This window comes from Aptenodytes forsteri, unplaced genomic scaffold (assembly GCF_000699145.1).
Source record: "Aptenodytes forsteri isolate BGI_AS27 unplaced genomic scaffold, ASM69914v1 Scaffold270, whole genome shotgun sequence".
Taxonomy (NCBI): Eukaryota; Metazoa; Chordata; class Aves; order Sphenisciformes; family Spheniscidae; genus Aptenodytes; species Aptenodytes forsteri.
In genome coordinates, this window is record NW_008794631.1 from 2756693 (window position 1) to 2781686 (window position 24994).

Genomic DNA, 24994 nt, shown 5'->3' on the forward strand with positions numbered 1-24994 from the left:
ACGAAGAGCTCATTTTGGGCTCTTGCCATGTCTTTTCTACCCCCTTTTTGTCACATGGGAGACTCCAAGTCAGAGCACTAAAGACAATTTGGGAAAACAGCATATAAATGACAGGGCCTGCCCTGTCCTGTGACTGCACGCTCCCTAGAGACGCCTGGTCGGAAAGTTTCTGAAGAACTTTCTTTCCCCAGTGAAAAATGGGGTTATGTTGAAATTGATATTCTTATGAGAATGAAGCTTTCACAAGCTGGGATTTTTTTTTTAATGTGTTTTTTTTTAAAAACTGTTTTTAAACAAGCCCATTTAGAAAGACACTCCAGTGTTTTCACATCCCATTTTCCCACTCCGCTAGTGTGTTACATCTGGCAAACATAGCTCAGCAACTACAAAAAGTGGGTAAACCCTCCTTTTTTTTCTTGATTACATTCAGATCTTTGTCAGTAACAAAAGTTGTGGACATTGGCATAGAAAACAGTAAGCTGGTGTCTGGAAAATGCTACTGTGACTTTAGGTAACATTTTCAAAACTGCCATAATCTAGGAAATCTATATGGCCATAATTTTCTATTTCTCCATGCCTGCATACAGATTAATACCACTGTCTATGCAAAGTTTGTTGGTTGTTATCATTCACTAAATGCCCTTTATAGGAGGAGATAGAAAAGGAGATAGAAAATTACATATTTTATAAACATGATTTAGATCATAAACCTTTTGGATCCTATAGAAAGATTAGAAAGACAGACTTTATTAGTAAGCGCAGAATGACAACCTTCTTCCAAATCAAATCCATCTTCCATACAGAAAGGAGTAAAATGATTCTACTACCACTTATATGATCTAATTTTTTCCTTGCTAGGAGTCTGTTCATTATTTTTAAGGAGAGGATGCTGCAGGAATGGGTGCCACAGTCAAAATGCTTTATATAAGAACAAATATTTTGGGGTTGCTCTGTCTTTTCTTTAGTATTTCAGCATTTGTGACATCCTCCCTAATATTCCTTGGGCCTTTATCTTTTTGGTACTGAAGATAGCTGACAATCTTCTAACATACAGCTCTCTGAAATATTCCAGTTCCCCTTAGAAGATCACTGCAATAAAATATGCTGAGAAACAGGGCAACAGCATTTGGAAACAAACGTTTATGAAAAGACCTGGATAATACTTGATTAATTGAACAGACGTGCAAATTTCCACCAGCAGAGGTCATTTTCACTCTAGAATGAGTTAAGGATCTCATAAAAAGCTCTGTTTTTTTATCTAAGGGAATATCTTAAAAACAATCCCAATGCCCGGGGTATTCTTCATCAAAGCAAGTAACCTGGGGCGGGATATAAGGAATGTTAAAAAGCTTAAGCCAATGCTCTTTATTTGATCAAACAAATTTAGTCTGAGCTATGAAATATCAACAAAACCCCTGCTTTCACATTTCTTGTGCATATGGGATTGGTCAGTTTAAGCAGCCCTGATGGCCTAAATATTTTTCCTGAGCAATTATACTTGTCTGGGAAAAACTTGCCTATGCAACGCTAAAACTTCGTATAAGTCTCAGTAAAAACGCAGTGGGCAAATGGGAGCCATCTGTTTTCTCCCTTTTCTTCCTTGTGTCTACCAGCATCATCTGCGACCCCCTTCCCAGAAGGCCAAATCCCACCCTCACATACACTGCCTCGGTGGCATGGCTGTCATTGAGGGGCATCTCTGACAAATGGACTGTCTTCACAAGGACATACACATACATACCATTCACCCCAAGATCAAACTATGAACTAATACATACTGACATTTGAGTTTTAGGAAAGCGGTGCATTTTAGGTTTTTAGCTTTAGCAAAGGTAAGAGCTGTTATTTAGAAAAGGAACCTGGAATTAAAAAAAAATGTTAAAAATGAAGAAATAACTGTTAGGCACAGCTATGGCATGACCTGAGAAAGCATTAAACTGTTGTACTGTAACAGACTAAAAATAGAAAGGGAAATGGGAAATTCGATAAAATGTGCAATTGTCCAAAATGAACATTGAGAGTAACACAATGATTCAGACAATGAGTAGATGTGTGTGAGAGGAGAGTGGATAGTAAGTAACCACCATACAATTATACTGGGAAACCCACCTTTGCTGGATATCAGGGAGCCTTGATTTTTTGGGATTGTCTTGGCACCTTATGAGTGACAAGATGCTTGGAATAACATTTCCCTCTACATTGCCTCACTGCCATTAAAACACCTGTTCTTGCTGGCCAAACACCCCTCTACTATTTAATTTTTTACTTTACTGAAATTACAAGTTTCCACTATGGACATATTGTGCTATCTGCTGAAGAAACACAGTACAAAACCAGTATTGTTTAACATTCCCACAGAGCTTAACATCTGTAACATCACATGAGTTTTTCCCCACCCCAACAGGGGTGAGGATCCCACTGCACTAGACACTGTGTAAATGCTATAAGCACGTACTATCTTCTAAATGCGTAGAAATAATCTCTAAATCATTGCAATGCAAGGAACATAATTTCATCGTTCATTTGGAGTTCTAGAACATTTTTCTAGCAAGATACATGAATTTCTTGAACTGACAGATCAATTTTCCCTGTCTTTCACACTCAGCATTTTGGTGAACTTTCTACGCCCAAACCTACTGTGGGACTAGATGATGCATGTGAATCTGCGGAGACGATGCTACTCTGTCTTTCTGGTGTTTTCAGAAGGCCAATATACATCGACTTGTTATAAAGCAATCCCATGATAGACAGTCAGTTCCAAACTGGACTGTGGACAGGCTGGTGTCTTGCACAATAACACGCCTAGCAAAGATGGTCTTGAGTCTGATCCAAAGCACCTGAAAGAGAATGGGAAAACTTTGAATTAGGCCCAGTGACAAAGATAGCAAGGGACGGGTTTTGTTTATAAATGGCATGAAGATTGTTATTGGGGGCAACAGGAAGAGGGAGGAAAGGATGTGAAATATCCCTTCTAAGTCTGAAAACACTGCTCGGCAATCACTATACAGGAATTAACACTTGGCAAAGCAATAATATCCCCATTTCTCCTTGTTTTACACCAAGGACTGAGAGGGGAGTTGAAGGAGATTAATTACTTTGCCTGCTAATCAATGCAAAGACATATTTTTCTGCTCCTCCATCTCATAATTTTTATTTCATCTAGTTTGGGTTTTTTTAGGGTTGCCAGATGTCCCAGTTTCACAGGGACAATCCTGGGTTTTGAAGGTACATCCCATCTGCTCTTGAAAATATTTCTGTTCACTGCTCTCTTGTTGATTGTGTGCTTTTAGAGCAGCCAGCAAGCAAAGGACTGCAGGAGAGAGACTGATAAATTATTATCAGACTATAAAAAGCTGCCCATATTTCCCCAATGCTGAAAATTAATTCTGTAGGGAGACTTTTTCACAAAATGTAAATGGTCACTGTGGCACACAAGAAATTACGATTACAAGTCCCACCACTGCTCAGAGATCACCCCTTAATGCGCGTACGTTTCAAATGGGAAGTGGTACTTCTGCCCTTCCTGGGCTGCCTGAGCTCCCACCACAGAGGAAGCCCTGGACTTTTTGATTGTACAGCCAAGAAGAGAGATCCTCTAAAAACAGTGTGGGGGAGGACGTTGCAGGAAAACCTCAAACCAAGAGCTGGAGCTGGATGCAGTGGCAGTGCAGATGACTGGTGAGGAGACTATGCTGCCTCCCTGACCCAGGGAAGTCTCCCAAGGAAGTACCAAGGGAAGGAGGCTACAGCGCCATTAGCCCAAAGTATCTAGAGAAAGTGGAAGCTCACTTCTACACTTTCTGCTCCAGATCTATTTCACAGCTGTTAGCTCCCATGAATATATCACAATTATAATGAATGTATCACGATATTATTCCTAAAGCTCCAGCTACTGGAGTCATGTGAATCTTTAATGAACAGCTTTGATTCTTAAAAACAGAAAAGTTTGTGGTCCTCATTACAAAAAAAGCTTGCAAAAGCAACTGTGAAAGGACAAATGAAAAGCATGCCAAGTCAGTTATTTTCCATTCCTTTTCACGGTGTTCTTCCAAGATTTGACTCATGGTTTCTGAATGCTTGGGGACAACAGGGGAAGATCAAGAAGAAGAGAAAGTGAGGATACCTCAAACAGGAGGTGCCACATTTGCAAACAAATCCCATCACAATATCTCCTGTGCATTCCCTCAGACCTAACAACATTCACACAACTACCTCACTTTGTTCCAGCAAATTTCTCATTAAAAACTGCCTTTGTCACAAAAACTGCAAAGGACTTGACAGCATCTACACTGCAGGTCACGCTGAAAGTAGAGGAGTAAAACTTCCAAAAGTTAAGAAGCATAACTGCTTGCCTTTTCTCCCCCAAAATGAGAGGAATTAGAGGGGAAAAAAGATCTATAGTTTTCACTCATCCATCAATACAAACAAATATTTGAGCTCTATAAGAATTAGAAATATGGTAAATATATTTCAGCTAGTACATATAAAGTACTGTTAGTATATTTATAAACTAATCGGTACAAACCTTTTCTTGCCAATAACAGCATACTGGAGTACCAAGTTTCTGATGGGAGAGAGGGTTTACCTAGTGATGGAGTTCAAAAATGGGAAGAGTGGAATACCAAAAATAAAAAACACCAATCTTGCTTACATGAAAACTAACAGGAGTATTACATCCACAAGACTCGGACATCTAGAATGGGATTCATTTGTCCAAATGACTGACTGCAAAGGGAGCCAGGCTCACTAGCTTAGGCACAGAAATTTGCACTCCAGACAGCTGAAGTGAGATGGGATGCATCCCACTCCTAACCCTCTCATACAGATAGAGGAACACCTGTTTTTAAAGAGTTTGGAAAGCCACCATAGCTGCCCAACACTTACTGAATGTAACAAACCTGGATATTAAGTACTAACAACATATTTACCTTAGAGCACACTGGAATCATAAGGGACTAATACTGTCTAGAACCAGTAACTTCACCTGAAATACCTATTTGGTACAGAAACCATTTTGAAGGACTGAAATACAGCAATGAGAGTATCATTCTCTTGTTTTCTTCTGGGATAAAAAATTTAGTTTTTTGAAAAAAACTTTATTTTTTTCCTCTGCATTTCTAATCGATGGGAGGAAACTCTAGAAATGCTCATGCTGCCTTTCCAGCTCTGCCTGCAACAGTCAGCTGTCTCACCGGCCAACACAGTCCTTATGCTTCCTCTTCCTCAGGATAAGTGTCTTGCCTCCAAACACAAGCTCACTGGAGCAGAATATTTCTTTTTTTCTTGCACTGCAAGGTCGAACTTACAAGCAGGTGCTTTGACAACTGTCCCCAACCAAGAGCTGCAAGGCTCTTCTAAGCACAGCCTGTGACACCTCCACATCTCCTACAGCACTGTAGTGTCCCATCCTGGCCAGGTCTGAGCTTGTTCACAGCTGGAGCGTGACCCACACGTCCTTCTCTGGGAGGAGGTTTGGGGAAGAAAACTCCCATGTTGTGCTAAATGGGGTACCTGTTACAGCATTGCTGTGTCAATGCAGGGTCCTTGCAGGATGCCGTGCTTTTACGGCAGCACACAACAGGCTGCTTGCAAGCTCATGGATCACAAGCCACTGAACTTCGATAAAAAAAATGAAGCACACTGGTTGGCAAACATGAGTACCAGCAGTTTCTGACAAGTGAACTCAAACTCTGCAGCTGTGTGCAACCTACCTGAACTTGCTCTGTCCACTCCGATGGCATAACTAGGAAATGGGTTTAACTGGTAGCAGACAGTAAGGAAAGCAATGACTGGTACAGCTATGAGAGAAGGTTTTGAGGTCATGATTTGCTAATACCATGGCAGACATTTCATATTGGCATGCTTTTTAAAACCCCACCTGTAAAATACATATTTTTGCATGCAAGGTGCTATTTGCAGAGGTGGAGAGATATACCTCGTAGGTCAGAAGACAGAGATATACCTCAAAGATTATAAGACAGGTAATTACTCCTTAGTATCTTAATTTACCCAGTTTGTCGATTCAGCTGACCACAGTACTTGCTGTGTATTGTGTGTATAGTATTAGACCTATCATCTGCAATATATGGAAGTTACAAAGTTTATTGCCATATGCCTATAGAGAAGTCAAAACATCTCTACCACTTACCAGCAAGCATCTCAATAATTCATATAACAATGCCAGCGATAGCAGTGCCACCATTTACACAAAAGATTTGCAGAAACTCTTTCTGGCTGCTACATCCTATGTTTTCAGTAAGGATGCCAGTTGTTTTTCATCTGACATTTGTTCTATCTGAGTTAAAAAGATGTTAAATTAAATTTTAAAGCTGCACAGATACAATTCTAGGTGCATGGAGTGGAGCAGCACAAACAAAGCCTCTTGTCATTTTTCACTTCTCTCCACATGTTGATTTTGTTGCTTTCGTCAAAGACTGGAAAGGCACTTTCACTCAATAAGCAGTCTTACATGTCACCCTTAAGTAGTTAAATTCTCTAAAAACCCTACACCTCGTGTTTGCATAAAGCTACTCTGGTTTTGGGGTTCCTCAGACCTGTCTTCTCCTGCTGGGTGAAATATAAATTTTTGCTCTAATATGTGCCCTGCAGAGAGCAATGAGCAAGTATGGATAAATCTTATAGTCCAGGTGTACTGAATCTGTCACTTCCAGGATACATCTGATTCATGTGGTGTTTACCACAAAGACATGCATACATGCAACGCATCTGATGTTCCCCAAATACTGTCCGCTTACTGGGCAGCGCATGTGCAAGTATTTCTGTCCAGGAAATGTGCTAGGCTCACTTTTGTTATAAAAAGCAGTTCCCACAGTTTGATTATCTTCCTCCATGCCCCACGTCAGTTCAGCACTTCACTGCATGGTTAGACATGGAATTTAAATACCAAAGTAAACACATTTTTTGTATCAGAACTATCATCATCGCTTAGTCCAACCTGGATACAGAGAGATCAAGCAAAGTGTGAACACTCATTAATTCCAGAGACCAAAGAGGTTAAACTCAGTAGACCTCTAAACTACAGGCAACTGTTCAAAAAACCAGTGCATCACTAGAGTATTGTATGTTCTATGAGCAGGTTAAAAAGCAATCGAGAAAGATCCAAAGACAATTCTGCCTCTAGGATTAATTAATTCAGAGAAGGGAAAACAATACTGTTAAATAAGAAATGACACAAACTTTTATTTGAACTTGAAACAAATCAGATCGCAGACCTTTGGGGAAGTGTAAAAGATTGTATTTAATTGTTTTCTATTTCTTACCCTTATTTTCTCTAATTGTGATCAAGACAGGAAGGGCCAGCACTGAAATACAAAAGAAGAAAACATTATTAAAAGTGTTCTCACTGTGACAGGCTAAAGCATCAAAAACATTGTGAAATGCCTTTATTAAATATGTAAAGCTATTGTAACTACACGCTTAAGTGCTTTATTGTGCTTGAAATGCAGCCTTTTATTTCTCAGACAAGATGAAACAGAATAAAGAAAGAAAGAGGAGTTGCTTTAAGTCCTACATTGCACATCTGGTACTACAGAAGCCTTACAGCAAGGGGTTTTGGCAGACCCAAACGCCAGGCCTGGCTGCTGGTAGTCCCACATGCAGCAACCCAGCACGGTGAGTAAAGGGAGATAAGGTGACCATCACCCCAGCTTGGAGCTCCTGCTTTCCACACCCGAATAATTCAACAAGCCAGGAAGCAGGGAAAAAGGCAAAACAGGCATTGCAGTGTTTGACTGTGTGCCTTTCCTTCCTTGCTCTCTAAAAAATGCTAACGATGGTTGTGTTACTGGCCTCACAGAAGTTTCACCCTCCGGGAAGCACAGGAGCCCACTAAAAGGGCTTTCTCAGGTTGTTGCCTGCCTTGGGTCAGCCTTTGCCCTTGGGCTCCCATGCTCTCACATGGCTTGGAGACTCTTCTGACACTGCTCAGCCCCTGCCATTTGTTCCTGTAGCAGGAACAAATCACTGGTTAATCACCCATGCCCTTTTTGTCCTTTGCAAAACAGCCTCAGCTGGGAGCCTGAGCACAGAACGATATCTGATAACTGTCCCCAAACGTTTGCTGGGAAGATGTTTATCTAGATCCACCGAGTCAATTACCCGCTTGGTTATCCAGTATGCCCCTATTCAGCTTGGGTAATGTCTACATGCCGGGAAATTTTGTGTCTCAGCAGAATGCTACTGTATTTTGTCTCACAGATAAGATTACATATGGGATTTCCAAAATTGTTATAGATTGGTATTTTAAGTGATTGCACAGCAGCTCCATTTCTGCTATGTGCCTCACTAGCAGATAGGATACTTCCCAGTCCTAAATGCAAAACAAATCTCTTGTGTTTTAATTCAAAAAGCCTGGAGAGGCAGAGAAGTCTTAAAGCCTGCAAGTGATAGATAGACCCACTGGCACCTATTTGCTTCAGAAATTGGACAAGAAATCTTTTTCCAAAGTTAACTTACCTACTTGAAGGGTATGGAGATTATGCATAACCCTTGGCCAGTTGCATTTATTTCTACAATAGTTTTAATACGTCACCTCCATTATAACAGCTTCTGAGCACCCCACAACCTCTAATGGATTTATCTTTATGCACTATATTTTTCTTAGAAAGGTGGACAACAAAGTCTTAGAGAAGATAAATGACCTGCTTCAGACCATCTGGGAAGTCTGGAGCAGGGCAAGACCCTGCACATCATCCTTCTCAGGCCCTGATGTCTTCCCTTCCTCTCTGAAGAATAGAGAATCTATTTTCAGAGGATCAGAAATAAAACCTATACAAGAGCAAATTGCCCAGAACTGACCATTCCAAATATGAATATTTGCATGAATATTTTTGCATAACATGTTCCTGTTCTGGCAGGATATTGCACACCTTCAGCTGCTCTCTGCTTCAGGTTCAGAATACTTAGCATTGCTGAAAATTTGGGGCATTTCTGTCTACAAAGCAGATTTTACATGTGCACATCACCAGGTGCTACTGACAGTATGGGAGCCCCCTCATCATTGCTGTGGAGAGATGAGGCTGTGCATGTTTTGGCGTTACACACATAAACCACTTGTTTAGTACAAAGTGGATATATTTTCTCCAAGGTAAACAAAACTATTTCAACTTCTGCCTGTGACTTCACTGGAGATTTGAAGAATCAAGCAAACTCATTAAAGCAATTAAATGATCTTTAAAAAGTGAATCGGCTCAGCTCTGGTTTCCTGGATTTTAAGGGAGGGAGGCAACAACAGAATTCTCTAATCTAATCATGACTTGAAAGTAAATAAAATGAGAGAAACTGAAATAGTTGCTGACTCTCACAAGAAGAAACATAGGAACAGTGGCAGATAAGTACTGTGTCACTTCAGGGACAGAAGGATTATGTTTCTCTGCTTCTACATAATTGTCTCTACCTGGACAGATTTCCAATTGTGTCATCCACGCCAAGGGGAGCATTAGTAGATTAATTACTGTAGTCTACAAGGTAGTCAGTGACCGTAGTATCTAAACATATTCAGCATGGAGTATGACATTTAAATCAGGGAGGGAAGAACCTGTAAGACTTTGAGGGCTGCAAGTCTCTCCAGATATTTTGGAAGTACAACAGAGTACTAGCTTTTATACCATCTTTCCCCTGTATATCATACCCTCATATTCTTCCTAATAAACAATCCTTTAAATATACATACCCCTGTAACAGGGGTAACCAGGGACTAACTTGTTGCAACTGTTTTTATCTAGAAAAACAAATCTGTGAATGTTGTGCATCTAATGGTCCAAAAAGCTTTAGCAAGGTTCCTGAATTCTGTGGTATCAAGACATTTCAGAATGAAGATCCTCTGGCATTTTCAGTTGAATTTTAAAAATTCAACCTACGATATCTAATAGTTCCCCTGCTTTCCTAAATTTTCCTAAAGATTATTTGTATTTTTATAATGCAAAAAAAAATTCTCTCAGTAAAATAATAGTTTTGCAATACCAAGGCAATTTTAATCTAAAATAAGTTTTTGTATAACAGCAAGTTTGACTTTCCTTATTTTTCTGTCTTGCTTTCAAGAGTTCAGAAAACTCCAGTCAAACTTACCATTTTCATTCCAGTCAAAAAGCAGGTACTTATGAAAAGGCATTTTCAAAGAAAAGATTTCTGTGACCCCTCACACTGATACTACATCATTGCATTGCACACAGCTCTGCTCCTTTTATTTTCAACTCATAAAAGATTGTGGTGCTGACAACAGAGGTCAGACCCACTGATGAAGGAAGCAGCTTGTGTAACAATAACAGGATCTGGGACCAGCAAAGTGCTTCTCATTTTTTGAGACTGACAGTGTGGTTTTTTGGTAGTGATTAATTCAACCTTTACAGGTAAAGCAGAACATACTGACAAAAGCCCAATTCTGTTAATGTAAAATACCATCAGCTATCCCTTGTATAGCTACATGTGCCATAAATCACTCCTTGCCCTGCCTATCCATGGCAGTTACGCCTCTGCTAATAAAAATGTGTAGTATTGACTGATACTGCCCAAGTCATTGACTTTCATTGACATTATCAACCAATTTTGCCTGCTGAGAGATAACTAGCTGGAGACAGCAGCACTTGGGAAGGCACAGACGATGAGGATTATGCATTACCTGTCCACCTGCAAGCGGCCATCCCTGAAATAGGTGAGGATGCAAACGCATGCTTCAGAGTTAGCACCCTGTGGAGAGGAAGGGACTGCTGCCAATTCAAGCCGCTACATGTTTCTGAAGACAAGGGAAGAAATGGCCCCAAATAAGACCCATCGCCAGCTGAGGTGATCTAGCTGCAAACACCACACTCCTGCTTGCTCTCAGGGATCCCTCTAGAGGAAAACTGCAAGTCAGGCTGCAGCCTGGGCTCAGTGGCCTCACTAGCTAAGCCCCACACGTGAACATGAATGCAACAACAGTGGTCCAGGAAGCCTTTCAGGCTCAATTTAAATTTTAACACAGCCATAAGATAGAAATATAACTTGCTTTAATCAAAATAATTTCCAGAGTGCAAGTGTGCAGCCAGGGGTGAGTAATGCTGGTGTGAAACACGCAGTGTGGGAGATAGAGAAACCCCCAAAACACTTCACTAGCACTAGCCAATGCCTTGTGCGCTGCATTTTTCTTTTCGTAAGAATTTTTCTTCCTAGTCTTCACAACTGTTTTTTATGGTTTCCCAAGAAAAAAGAGGGCCCAAGTCAATGCTTTGAATCATGAAACCCAGTTTCTGGACTTATATAAATGGGTAGCAGTGATACTAGCAGAGTTGCATCTGTTTTTACCAGTTCTGAATCTGACAAGCAATCTTAAGTTCAAAAGCCATTTCCCCATTCTTCGTATAGTCATAAAGACATTTATATTCTGGAGCCAGTTTCCTTTCCTTTTTGCACAGCCATTAATACATTTTTTTCTTTTTTGTTTCATAGCTGCCAAGTCTTGCACAGCTCCATGTGTGAATTTATGCAAATTTCAGAATGCGCTAATTCACATATTTGCAAATTGGCAAGTGATTGGCAAAGATGTAAATGAGCTCATTTAGTCATTTTCCTCTTCCCTGAAACTTCAGTTTGGGATCAGTACACCCTCCCCTAAGTTATGGCAATAAGGGGAAGTTAATGCAACTGCCCCAAACCTGGCAGGTCTATAGCAGGGGTTTGGGCTACTGTACCCATGTGCCTGGCCGAGTATGGGAAGGATGTTAGAAAACAGCATGGGCTGCTAATGCACTGAGGAGATCTCCAGATGTGATAGGAAGGCATCAGGGGAGTACCCAGCACAGCTGCAGAAGTATCAGCAGTAAATGGGTGCGGATATGGTCATGTTTATCATGGTCAGGCCAGGGGTGGGAGCTGAGATGTCTGACTGTGTGAAGCAACACTGGCTGTGAGGGGAGCTGAAGAGCTGGTTTCACTGCAGGGGACAGCGGTTTGGAGCATAGCCTAGTGTCCCTGGATGAGGGAGAGATGGTTTGACAAAGAAGGTTGTGGGATCGGGAGGTATGGTGAGTAAAGTCATCTCTTGACTCTTCTGGTAAAGCTTAAGATTTTGCTGTAAAACTGGCAAGAAGGACGTGGAGCTGGAATGGAGATATCCCAGGTCTCAGGCTTCCACTGCCTGGGGTTGCTCTTCCCCCTCCAGGCTATGCAGTCCCAGGGGCACCCATCACAAGAGCTCCTGGCAGCAGCTCCTGCAGTACCTGCAAACCGCTGCTTGCAGCGAGGGTATGACATAGCTGCTGCACAGGGGCGAGCCATGCCAGATGCAGGGTGGTAGGCAGCCCTCTTGTTTTTTCCTTCTCACCAAGAGCAGCTGGCTGCTTTTGCATGAAGGGCAATAGCTCACAGAGAAAATAAATACTACTCTCCATTTTTCCCATTGCTCGCAGCCCAGCAAGGTTGGGTACAGGGTATGTCCTGCTGAGCTATATTACATCAGCACTTCCAAGGTTTAGGGCAACCTCTGATCTTCTCCCTTTATTTACCTGAGCCAGAACATGTTAGAAGCCCTATCACACTATCTGCTATATCATACTTTATGAGCTGAGGAGTTCCCAAAGTCTGTTTATTCCAGCCAGCACTAGTTATGCTGCTTCTCCTCAAAAACAAGATATTTGTAGTAAGCTGTATCATTTCTAAAAATGGCAGATACCTTGCAAAGCACCTGTAGTTTTGGGTGACAAAAGTAGCAGAGTAACCTCAAAAGGTTAAACAAACCTGGGTTGAGAAACTCAGGTAAACCTAAAGGAAAAAAAAAAAAAAAAGAAGGGCCAGAGAAAACATACAATTCATCTTCAAGTTATCTAAGGCAGCTTGCCTTAGAATTAGCTTAATTAGCTTCATTACCTTGTTTCGTATGGAAATATTGTAGGAACAGTATTCTTCCTGTGGCACTCAGGTAGTTAAATCCACACAATTTGCTTTTTGAAGCTTGGATTCTGCTGACTTTATTTCAAGCAATCAAAAGTATCTAATTTGCATTCACATTCACATTAGTGGTCCATATGTTAGCCCTGTTTAAAAGCTATATGCTGCATTCATTATGAAATACTTGGCTTCCTAGCTTTATCCTTTTACTTTGAAATTATTGCAATAACATTGCAACTCTTCTATTTAGGCTATTCTCAAATACGGGTTTTTTTGTGTGATTTGATTCTTTTTCAAAGTCTTCCAAGGGTAGGGCTTTTTAATTTTTGTTTACGGTGTTATGGGAACTTACAAATTGGCGAAATAACTCACTACCGTCATTTAATATGACAGTGTAGTATTCCTCATACCTAAAGCTTCATTAAAATATCAGGATTTCAATCTGCCTCTGCATAAGATTTCAGACCACACACAGCGTCATGAAGTACATGGCCTTCAGAGTTCATCGTGCTACTCACTGAACTGACTCAGCCTCTTAAAATGATAAAATTTGGTTGTTACATTATTGTTCTTCGAGTTTCTTTTTCATTGTGGAGCACAGAGTAAGGCATTTCCTTCTTACAGAGTTCATAATCCAAATTAAACAAGAAATCAATTGGCAGAATTAAAAAAAACTAGTCACTGTCAGATGAAATGTCCTGTCCATGGTCACATAAAAGGACTGTGACAGAGCGAAGAATTAAATCAAGGTCTTCCAGGATATCCTCCTCTGCCTGGGATAGAAGACCACCTACCATATACTATTACCTACTTCATCAGGTCATCACACTGTCAGTACTTGCTATAATGCATGCACTAAACCATCACCAAAGTATTATTTCCAGAATTTAATGTATATCGCAGTTTGTTATTATTCACTGCCTTGTACATCTAATGCTCATAATTTGGGAAAAGAATCGTATTTCTTCCTGCAGAAAACACTGATAAGTGATTCCCCCTTGGAGACTGATTCTCATAGCCCTGAAAACTTGAAAGAGAAACTCCTTTCTCACCTGCGTGTTCACTGCAGCTTCTGACATTTGGACAATCCTTTCCCACTTCAGTCTTTGGAAGCTCTCTGGACATCCTAGAAGGTGAAGAATAACGAGGTGTCTGCTATGAAATGAACATCACAAAAGGGTATCATGCTGAGTATGAGACAAATAATACCCTAAGGTAAATACCTCAAAAAAAACCCCAACCCCAAAACAAAACAAAAACTCCATTAAAAATCCAGTGATCAGAAAAAAACCTATATCCTTCTTTGCTCTTAATTTTTTACATGAAATCTGCTTAAGCAAGAGTTTCTTGGATGGGTGGAAAAGAAACGGAAGGTTTATTAGTTTAATTGTTTCTGAGATTTGGAGTTTTAAATTATTAGGTTTGTTGTTTGGAGACATCTCGACCTGACTCCATTAACAAATTTACATGGTACCCCTCAGAATGAATTGTCATTAATGGTCAAAGAGTTCATTTACAATTAATTCCTGAGTGCAGGATCTACGTCTTTTATAACAAGGGTTGTGTATGAAAGGAGCGTGAACAGAAGCCATTGGGTTATGATGGCACCCAGCATGAAATAAGAAATTCAAAGAATAAGCTCCAAATCCCATCTGTTTTTTAAGAAATTTAAGAAGATACCCTGAGTATCCTATTCTGATCACACATAGAAAAGGGAAAGGGAAAGGGAAAGGGAAGGGAAGGGAAGGGAAGGGAAGGGAAGGGAAGAGAAAATTCACTCATGAAATGTAAGATATCCAAGCATGAAACCTATGGTACATTAAGGAATAAAAAATCACTACAGAGCATTTCTGATCATTGTGGGCACATCTCTGGCACATAACTATTTGAACTAAATAGGAAATACTGCCTTTATTGGTGGACTACTTCTCTGCATTTTTTTAAAAAATGGAGCTCTTTACAACACCTGAGTAGTATAATAACACACGGTAAATTGCAGCTCGCTTTCTAGAGGACTCTGAGTGAGGTAATAACAAATAATGATCCACAACTCACAGGTGAGTTTTTCAACAATTCTTTCTGTTGTATTAGTTTAAACACATCATGCCAAGCTTCATGTAGAGTCAAAAAAGCTAGGAAAAACTCAATGTGTGTAATAAATAGATTGACTTTTTCTTAAGTCCAAGAGAATTCAGATCTGCACTTAGTATTGCTAGACATTATGTTGAACCCTCCCCTCCCCCCAAAAGCCCAACAGTTTAGAAAGTATAGGCAGAAAGCCAAAATTTTAGTGTTAAAATCAAACAATCTTCTTGAGTCAAAGCCTATTAACCCTGAAGTAGTTACAAAAGAGCAATATACCAGGAAATGCAACCTGTATGCAACCATACACAGATGCGTCAAAGAGTTACCGTATCTGCACTCCATTTCTGCCTATATAACCTCCTTGGGTTACAGCTACGTTATCCATACCGTGCGTGATTGCTCTTGAGAGTCAGTCCCTTCGGAGGAACCAGAGATGTTTCAATAACACGAATGAAAAGGCACAGATATACCATGTCCAAGATGCTTCCCACTGCGCTGACTCACTGGCAGAAGTACAGCTCTGAACATGTTGAAGTAATTTATCTGTAAAAGAGTGGGGCTACATCCTCAGTTGTAATAAGTCACAGAGAGCAATGACTGTAGCTGCTATAGGTCCCCTGAAGATAGCAGAGCAACACTGACTCAGTCCAGCTGCAGTTCTGGGTCAATTGGTCTAGTTTTCTGGACAAGTGTAAGTGAAACCTGGTAACAAAATCGATAGGGCTGAATATTTGTTATAGTTGGGGTCATGCTTTTCTCTTAACATGTGCTTGCAACTCCCATATGAAATAAAAAATGAAACCTTAATGTCTGGGGGGAAAAAAATGCCACAAAGCCGAAAGCTTCTTCTCTCCACCCTACACACTCATTGGCTCTATGCAGTTGTCTTAGCCAGAGGCAATGTCAACGTACAGGGAAAAGAAATGAATATTTAGGTTAGGGGAACCACTCACACACACAAAGAAAATTTTTTTTCAGAGACAGGTGTAAAGGGAGAAAAAAAAGATAAGCATATGCAAATCAGCATGTAAATTAATCTTCACTAACAATGAAGCCATGCCTGGATCCAAACTTCCAGCGTTTCATTTGTGTGGCAACTGGAATATCCCAGTTACACACATCAAACCAGCTCAGGTCATAAAAAACCTGATAATAACTTTCAATGAAATCCATATTTAGCCTTCCATGAACCTTGAAAAAATTCATGTCTTCATTTAATTTTCTGTGTGCCTGTGAGTACATACTGCTTTACTCCCTTGAAGTGCAAATACTAATGATTTGTGGTACTTCCAGTTTAAAAGAAATAAAAAAGAACAGGTTACTGGCTAAAATGCTGTTAGCATGAAAGTAAGGTGAATGCTCCAGATTTGGACTATCTCAAAGAAATTCCCATGTGTTTAAATTTTTCTTGCCATTTTAAGCCACTAAATTGGGATCACAGCTGTTAGGACCTGACTGTATGCTTGGAAAGCGTTTTGCATAATACAGAGTTTTCTGTGGTTGACTGAGTATCCTCATGACCTCAACAAACCTAATTTTATGGTGTAACTTCCATATCACGCATGCTATCCTCTGCTGCCTTGAGATACATTTCATCAGAACCACACAAATATCTACATCTACCTTGGGAATAATGTGAAGGGTACCCATAAAGTGGGACCCTCTCCATTCACAGTCCTTAAGCTAGGATTTTGCTACTTTCTTCCATACCCCCTTCAGCGAATTTCAGTAGATAACAGCACGTCCCCCATTATGTTCTCTTATCTTATGAATCAGGCTGCATGGTTCTCTGCTGCTCAATGAAGACATCAGATGAATCACTTTGTTGTTGCCAGTTGGCAGGTAATAAATATGCAAGTTAGGAGTGTTAATCATTTAAAAGGTCCAGTCCTGCTCCTGTTGCTAGCAACCTCTTCCCAATGAAACAGAGCTAAAACTGACTGTGAAAAGCTAGATTGTGTGGCAGCTCCTGCCATTTTCTACTAGAAATTTCCTGTAGCTTCATACTGCACCAGAGTCTTAAATGTTCTCCTCCCTGTTTCTCTTCTAACCAGTGTGGAAAGTGTGCAGCATGCTACCGCTCTCATTGAAAAGTCTGTAGCCATAAAGACATAGACAAATCTGGCCCATAGGTTTTAAATGCTGACTGGACAGTATGGGAGAGCTAGTTCCATGTTTTAATGGTTCCTTTCTCCATAAAGCAATGAGCCTTTAAAGAAAAAAAACAAAGTAATGGCATATATATCTATGCATCACCACATGACTTCGGAATTTACCTGCAGTACCTCTTTGATTCAGGACTAAACCACACTCCAGCAGCGTACACAGCAGCATCAGAGTGTAGGGAGCTCATATAGAAACCAAACTGAGAGTCCCATAAACTCTGAGGACTAACGTTCTTTCATATAAGCACAGAGCGCACCAAGTATGGGACTGTAGTTAAAGTCTGTTTTCAGGAATGGCTAAGTGCTATGGTGTGTATACCCATTTTCCACTGGAAGTGTGCACCTTGTACATGCTTTATTGTAGGTAGGGCTCGTTTTTCCTCATTACCTGGGATGATTCTTGTGTTTCTATTGACAACTTTTGAATCAATTTAAGCCACCAAGTCAAACCATCATTGTTACAAAGCTGTACTGGGGAAACGGTGATCCTGTCAGCCACTATCACAGGAATTAGGAGGAGAGCAAACTTATCTACTGGTGAGTAGCTAGGTCAAATGAAGCCAGTCAACTTAAAACAGCCTTCAGCGTGCACCAACTCTAGGACTAAGGAAGTTCAAATGTAACTTAAAATCAGCTTCACATACTCATCTTTTTTGAGCTTGAACTCTTTTAGACAAAGTGCAGAATCTGGTTTCTGATGCCACAGAGGACTAATGTCAAAGTCTAGAGTAGATTCTCCACAGTACTGGGTGCATTGGGTGAGTGGATTGACTCTTTCATTTTCTGCCTGGCCTGCAGTTGTGGTAAACTGTGTCAACTGCAAAACGTCCATTAGGAACCATCCACTAGTTGCAATGTGCCCTAGTGTCGGGGTTTAACCCCAGCCAGCAACTAAGCACCACACAGCCGCTCGTTCACTCCTCCTGCAATAGGATGGGGGGAAGAGAATTAGGCTTACGTCAGCCTCCAACACAGACAGTTCTTGGAATCCTCCCATCACTCCAGAAATACAGATGGATTGTGCCCCTTTGTAATCTGATGGTATTAAAGTACACTGTGCACTGGTGTCCACTAGAGCTTTATACTCCCATGGGGCTCATGTGCCAGGCCATCAAATCCACACAGTCCAGTAAACCCTTTGTTCGTTGGAAAGGTTGTCCCTTTCCTCTGCCTGGCCAAAGGCAGGGCCCCTCTATTCCTGATCGGAGTCTTCATTACTTCATTTTTGTAACTGCAAAACAGAAGTCCCTTTATCAGGGTCAAAAGTATGATCAGCTCTTCTACTCTGCTCTACATACACTGGAGCAGTAATTTTCTTGGATGGATGCTTTTTGGCTGTTGTTTTTCCTTGCAGTTCCTGTACCTGAGCTTCTAGTCTTCAGGTAGGTTCACCATCTCACTTCCTCATGGCCTCCCCCCCGGTCACACAGGAAGAACCACAGGGTCGCACGTGGTATGTGCCACCGGTACCCTTTCCCTTGAACAGAAAAAGGCTGACTCTTAATAGCTGAGGCCTTGGTTGGTGTGTGTGAGGAAGACCTATCCTTCTCGGCTTGCTTGGACATTTTTTGGGTCAGTCTGTCCACAGCCGAGACACAGGCCCACATGGAGGAAGCGAGATTTGGGGTCAGTTCCTTCGCAGCCGAGACGCAGGCCCGCATGGAGGAAGCGAGATTATCTTTGTATTCTCGGAGTTGTCTGGCCAGTCCATCTATAGTTGGTACCTCCGTGACTGTCCAGCTCATTATCGACAGGGTGTGGGCATATGACGTCGGTGCATTTCGTACAACCTTTCGCCACATGGACCACGTGCACCGGATTTCATCCGGGTCTTTGGACACCTGGCCGTCATCCAGGTTGTTACAGATCACCTCCACCACGGCTAATTCCCTCAGATACGGGATACCTCCCTCAAAGGTGGTGCATTTGCTTTGGGAATTTGCAAGTTCTTCCTTGAAGGGATACCTGTCCTTCACACTTGACAGGAGTCGCTGCCAAAGACTGAGGACTCCTGCCTTTTTTCCAATCCCTTTGCCAATGGCCTTATCCTTAGCCAAGGATCCCAGCTGCCGGGCTTCTTTACCTTCTAATTCCTGACTACTGGCCCCAATATCTCAGCATCGGAGTAACCAGCTGAGAATTAGCTCACCCGGTTGACGGCTAAAATCTTTTCGCATACCTCGCAGCTCACTTAGGCATAGGGATCGGGTGGTTTCGGTCTCATTATGCATTATTCCTCCTCCTGCTCTTGTGACTGCGCTGCTGCAGAACAGGCTGCCTCTTCCGATTCTTTCTCCTGCTCCCTCTTAGGAGAAGCTTCTTCATCCCTTACTAAATGAGCTGACTTCCGCTTCCAGTGTTTCTTTTTAGTTATAGGGGTGACTGATATAGTGTCTGGTTTAGCCATAGTGTCTGTTGGTATGTTTTCCCTCTCTTTTCCCTGTGGGTGCTGCATAATAACAAGCAGTGTTTGGAACATGCTGGTCAGGGCCCAGCACAGTGCAGTAAGTTGTGACTCTTTGGAATAGCTACAGCATTTTTTTTTCCAAACATTCTATCACTTCATCAGGATCCTGTAGTTGTTCGTGAGTGAAGTTCCAGACCATTGGAGGTGAGAAGTTCTCTAGATACCTGCCCATATTCTCCCACATGCCGTGCCACCCATGACTGTACTCTCGCGGAACCTGGGTCGTATTCCTAAATTGCTTGTTAACCTTAGACAAAACCGAAGCAATATTCCCAAGAAATACCAATAGAAGTATTTTAACTACCCAAGGATGTTCAGGATACTGAGAAGTTATTGTAACAAGGGAGAAAACATCACAGAAGCAGGTAGCAAAGGTGCCATTCTATTACTTCCTCCACAAAAAACCTCTTAGAGGAAGAAGTATAATTGTTAATTTTCTCCATGAGATGGTACCTGAAGTACAGTAATGGCCCAAATACCAGATTAAGCTCAAGGTCAGTATTTTAATAACAAATCTCCCAGGCAAAACATCACTAATCACTGCAGAGCACAGCAAACTGCAAAAGCCAACACCAATCTTTAACACGTACAGCAAAAAAAAAAGAGCATGGTGCAGACCAGATAAACTAATATCGAGAACAGATGGATCAATATCGTGACCTGCAACTGTTACAAATCCCTTCTAATACACTCTGGTCAATCTGTTATTATCTCAAACCCTTCGTGCCCCATGTTGGGCGCCAAAAAGGACTGTTGTGGTTTAACCTCAGCCGGCAACTAAGCACTGTGTGAAAATTGTGGGTTGAGATTAGAACAGTTTAATAATGGAAATAAAATAAAATAAAATAATAATAATAATAAATTGTAATTAAAAGGAAAATAACAAAGAGAGAGAAATAAAACCCACGAAAGACAAGTGATGCAAAAGAAAACAATTGTTCACCATCAACCGACCGAAGCCCAACCAGACCCCGAGCAGTGGCCCCCCCTGCCAACCTTGCCCCTATTTTTATTGCTGAGCATGATTTCTTATGGTATGGAATATCTCTTTGGTTGGGGTCAGCTGTCCTAGCCGTGTCCCCTCCCAACTTCTTGTGCACCCCCAGCCTACTCGCTGGTGGGGTGGGGTGAGAAGCAGAAAAGGCCTTGACTCTGTGTAAGCACTGCTCAGCAATAACGAAAACATCCCTGTGTTATCAACACTGTTTTCAGCACAAATCCAAAACACAGCCCCATACCAGCTACTATGAAGAAAATTAACTCTACCCCAGCCAAAACCAGCACATCTAGGTCCTTCCCAAATCCCCTCCATCTACAGCACCTTCCCTGGAGAAGGGCCTAGGTACGCTCTGAGGGATTCCTGTGGCCAGGGCCACTCTCCAAGCAGCTGGGACTAGATACATCGTATGGTACAGGAGAGGTGTAAAATGGGGTGGTGAATGTAAAGTCTGAACTCCGAACTTTGCAGATCCTTACTTGATCTTTTAAATGTGTACATAGATTTGCATCCTTTAGATACTTACAATATAAATCAATTCATTCTGTCATCACACCAACTTGTGTAATATCTGTATATTATAATATACAATCCTCAGCTCACATTCAAATAAATAAACATTGATTTAATATAAATTGTTCTCTTACCATATCAGAACATTGTGTAATTAAATCATCTCACTGGTAGTGTGTACAGATGGCTTAATTTTCTGTAATACCCACTAAAGCTCAATTGACTTAAAGGGGACTACTAATCTATTTAAAGTTAAACCGACAATGGATAAATTTGTAGCTCATAAAGGATTTGTCTCTCTAGTAGACCACCATTTTCTTAAATGTTTGGGGAGAACAAAAGAATTTGCCATTTAGAATTACTAATCACTTAAAAAAAAAAAAAAAAAAAAAAAAGAAGAAAAAGAAAACCCCAACTCTGTGGCCGTTAACCCAGTAATAAGGCTAGCAGACAATCTCTCTCCCTCTCGATGATCTTTCACTGTGAAACGTATCTGTCAGACTGGAACCCAGCACTGAGAGCAAAAGGCAAAGCTTAGTCTTCTTTCAGACACTGCTGCATATTTCTACACTTTCATATCACAACAGAAGAAAAAAGAAAAGAAAAAAAATATAACCAACTGAAATGAATTATAAGTCAACACGTTGCATGAAGGTTTACAGCTTTTTCGTAAAGTGAAATTTAACATCTCCAGAACCTGTGCACTGAGTTCATTTTCTATTTTTATTGTGTTACAGCTTTAAAAAATTGCCAATTAAGTCAAATTAAGCTGTTGTGCAGTCAGCTTCTATAATTACTAGCAATAGTTTATTGTAGGTTCAAGCAAACAGAGGGTGTTTGCATTTTTGTTTTTTGTTTTGTCTTTTTTTTCTTTTTTTTTTTTTTTGCCAGAGTAGTAGTTTCTTTTTGTAGAAACAATTATCATGGTAGTGCTTCCCAGCAAAAAAAAACATAGCCTGCAGCCATCCTATATTTCATTTTCAGTCCAGCAGTTTTAAAGAGGCTTTTTGCTTTTCTAGCAAATGTACAATTAGAGGAAAACAATCCAAGGTGATGAATAAAATGTGGGGCATCATAAAGCAGGCAGAGAGGCAAACGAGGAAGAATGGGGAGGAAGCCGTGCTGGTCTGGACGGCTCCTTCCTCTCATGCTCAGACCTACAGTGGCGGCAAGTATCTGTTCTATCATGCGGCGCCAGGACTCTCATATACCCCCAGCCACTGTAACAATGTTATTACCACACCTGAAATAATTGCAGTGCAAGCCCATGAATGACAGACAGGTCACAGAGAACAAACCAAAGACACATGTATAGCATTTTATATATCCAGAATGTGCTGGTCTTATGCATGTTGTTTGCAACTCCAGTCCCCTCTCCTTTAGGAGAACATGGTGGAACTGAAAAGGTAAAGGGAATGGTGGCAAGGATGGTCAAGAGTAGGACGCAGCTTTTTGTATGACACACTTTTTTGTAAGATGAATGACTAAATAGACTAGGACTCTTCCACCTTGGCATGGGATGATGGTGTGGGTATCTAAAGAAATCTATAAAACCATGAGTGCCGCTGTGCTACAGGGAATGATCTTCTGCTGTGTCTTCTGGTGTAAGAAGCAGGGCATATGAAATAAAACTAGCAATATCCAGTTCAAAATTAACTGAAAGAAATACTTCTTCACACAGGATGTGGTTAAGCTGCAGATCTCTGTGTCAAGGGGTGTTGGAGATCCTGAGAGTCTGCATGAGTTCAAAAAGGGACTGGAAATTCAGAGAAGTAAAAAAGAAACAACTACATTAGGATCAGTAATCCGTACTACTTTGATGGAGCGGAGACAGGGGAATGACTGCCCTAGCCTTCTCTTTACAGCCCTGGCATCTCCAGTATTCTGTCGACTCTGCCTTTTACTCCAGCACTGGACACCCTTGTATAGCCTACCATGTCAAGGTGAAAGATATTAGGGAGAAAATTACATGAGCCTCAACATTGTTCAACAGAGCAGAGAGTAGTACAAAACTGTATTTGTAGTAAGTCACAAGTCAAATGCAAACACTCTGGTAGCAAGGCATTGGTAGCACGTAACACCTAGCCCAACACAAGTTCATAGTGCTTTACGAATCTTCACAGAGTCTCCCAACACCTTCCGTGTTGGCATTAAGATATTATTACACAGGCCAGCACCGGAGAAAACTCTGACATCCACGAATAGAGAGAGTAGCCTTCTTTTACAGAAGGAGAAAGCAGAATACACAGATGTTAAGTACCTGGCCCAAAGTTATCTATCAGCATAGCCAAGACAGCAACCTCCCAGTCCTATGCTTAAGCCTCTTGACTGATCTGCTCTCCAGCTGACAAGCTCTACACAGATCTCCGCACCACACTTCCAAGCAGTGCTTGCTAAGTGGCATATCCATTACCACCAAAGAGGTGCAGAGAGGGAATGCAGCATCAGAATCAGCAGCTGCCTCGACTCCAGCTCCGAGCAGCCCGTTCATCGTGTACCTTACAGATTTTCCCCACTATAAAGAATGAATAATTTGTTCCAAGCACTGAACGCAAAAGCTGGTGCCAGATCAGTCAGTGCCAAGTTAGGGGCTATTTCAATGAATGTAGGTAGCTTGAGTCCTCCACAGAGTGTGGGGTGCTGTGAGGACCTGTAGAATAATCCTTCCTCTGTCTCCCTGGGAGGTGAGCTAAAGGAAATTGCTTCTGCCCCACAGTCCTACCACTGGCCAGAAGGACGCTTTGGCTTGCACCTGTATGCAATGTCTGCTACAATTTGGCCTTGATGCATTGAGAGATTTACCAAAGGATTATGAGGGTTTTTTCCCTCCCTCCAGGATTTTTTTTTTAAACTATCCTAAGAAATGCGTAACTCCAGATTAATTGCAAGGGGGAAGGGAGAGGAACAACAAGAAGTCCATTTTTATTCTCCTCGAATTAGAAACATGAATTTTCTTCCCCTCCCACTGATTCACCGCTCAGCATTCAGCTAAGATGATCACCGAAAAAGGAAAAGCAAATGAACAGTGATGTTTCTTAGGGTATGAAATACTTTACAATTAAATAAGGTGCTGCGGAGTATTGCGCTGATCACCAGTGATTGGTAGCTCTCTGCTAAGCTGCAAATGAATTCAGCACAGGACAGCATTCCAAATTGCTCTTACAAGCTTTCCTTTATTATTTTTATTTGGTTATGCTCTGACTCTCATCCAGAATTGTACTTAATGCCCTCGTCTGAAGTTGTTGAAATGGCACCCCATGGCATAGTGTGACAGTGAAAGGATATTGCCTTTGGAAGCTGCTAATGGTCCATGAAAAGAAAACAGCAGAAAACGGGAGAGCAGTTGTTCCAAAATAATAAGAACAAAAATCTTTACATTTTTAGCTCATCATCTTGCCATTGTCAGAGGATTGAGAATGGGCAGAACATAGTTTGCAGCTAGTGAGGAGTTGCAGGTCCAGATGGGTTGCAAGTCAAAGATACAAGTAATGAAAAAATAGTGCATTATATGTAGCAAAATAATTTAATATTTTTAATCTTCCACTTGCCACTCAAAATTATTGTTTGCTACATAACTTTGTCCACAAGGTATCATTAATTCCCTGGGGTGGGAGAGATGGCCTGAAAAAGTGTCATTAGAAATGAGCAACAAGGGTTGCAAAGGTCAGGCCAAGCTACAAAAGCTTCAGTTCTGGTAACTCTTAGACAAAGATATTTCAGGAACCCCCAAGCACAAGGCCCCACTGAAGCCAAAAGGAGCTCTCTGCCTCAAATTTTTTAAACTTAGGAGTACAAAACACAGCTGGGAAGGACTAATTCCTCAGTGACTTTACTCCAGACTTACCTGCACATTGCTCCAGCAGGAGTATGCAGAGGTGAAGCAATAAT